Source organism: Nannospalax galili, unplaced genomic scaffold (genome assembly GCF_000622305.1).
Source record: "Nannospalax galili isolate Female #2095 unplaced genomic scaffold, S.galili_v1.0 scaffold540, whole genome shotgun sequence".
Lineage (NCBI taxonomy): Eukaryota > Metazoa > Chordata > Mammalia > Rodentia > Spalacidae > Nannospalax > Nannospalax galili.
The window spans coordinates 3,970,103-3,970,744 of record NW_008348613.1 but is presented as its reverse complement, the minus strand read 5'-3'; positions in this window follow the sequence as shown (position 1 = coordinate 3,970,744).

The following is a 642-nucleotide window of genomic DNA, read 5'->3' as shown; positions in this document are numbered from 1 at the left end:
CATTGGTATATAGAAAGGCTATAGACTTTTGTAGGTTAATTTTGTAACCTGCCACTTTTCTGAACATGTTAATAATTTCTAGGAGTTTTCTGGTGGACTTTTTGGCGTCCCTTAGATATATTATCATATCATCTGCAAAAAGGGATAATTTGAGCTCTTCTTTTCCAATTGTTACTCCTTTAATTTCCTGCTCATGTCTTATTGCTCTTGCAAGAGTTTCAAGTACTATGTTAAAGAGAGCAGAGATAGTGGACAGCCTTGTCTGGTTCCTGATTTCAATGGGAATGCTTCCAGTTTTTCTCCATTTAGAATGATGTTGGCTGTGGGTTTATTATATATGGCTTTAATTACATTGAAATGTGTTCCCTCCAGTCCATTTCTCTTTAGGACTTTGAACATAAGTGCATGTTGAATTTTGTCAAAGGCCTTCTCTGCATCTATTGAGATGATCATGTGGTTCTTGTCTTTGAGACCATTTATATGATTTATGACATTTATTGACTTAACGTACATTGAACTATCTCTGCCTTTCTGGAATAAAGCTGACTTAATCATGATGGGTGATCTTTTTGATGTGTGTCTGTATGCGGTTTGCAAGTATTTTGTTGAGAATTTTTGCATCTATGCTCATTAAGGATATGG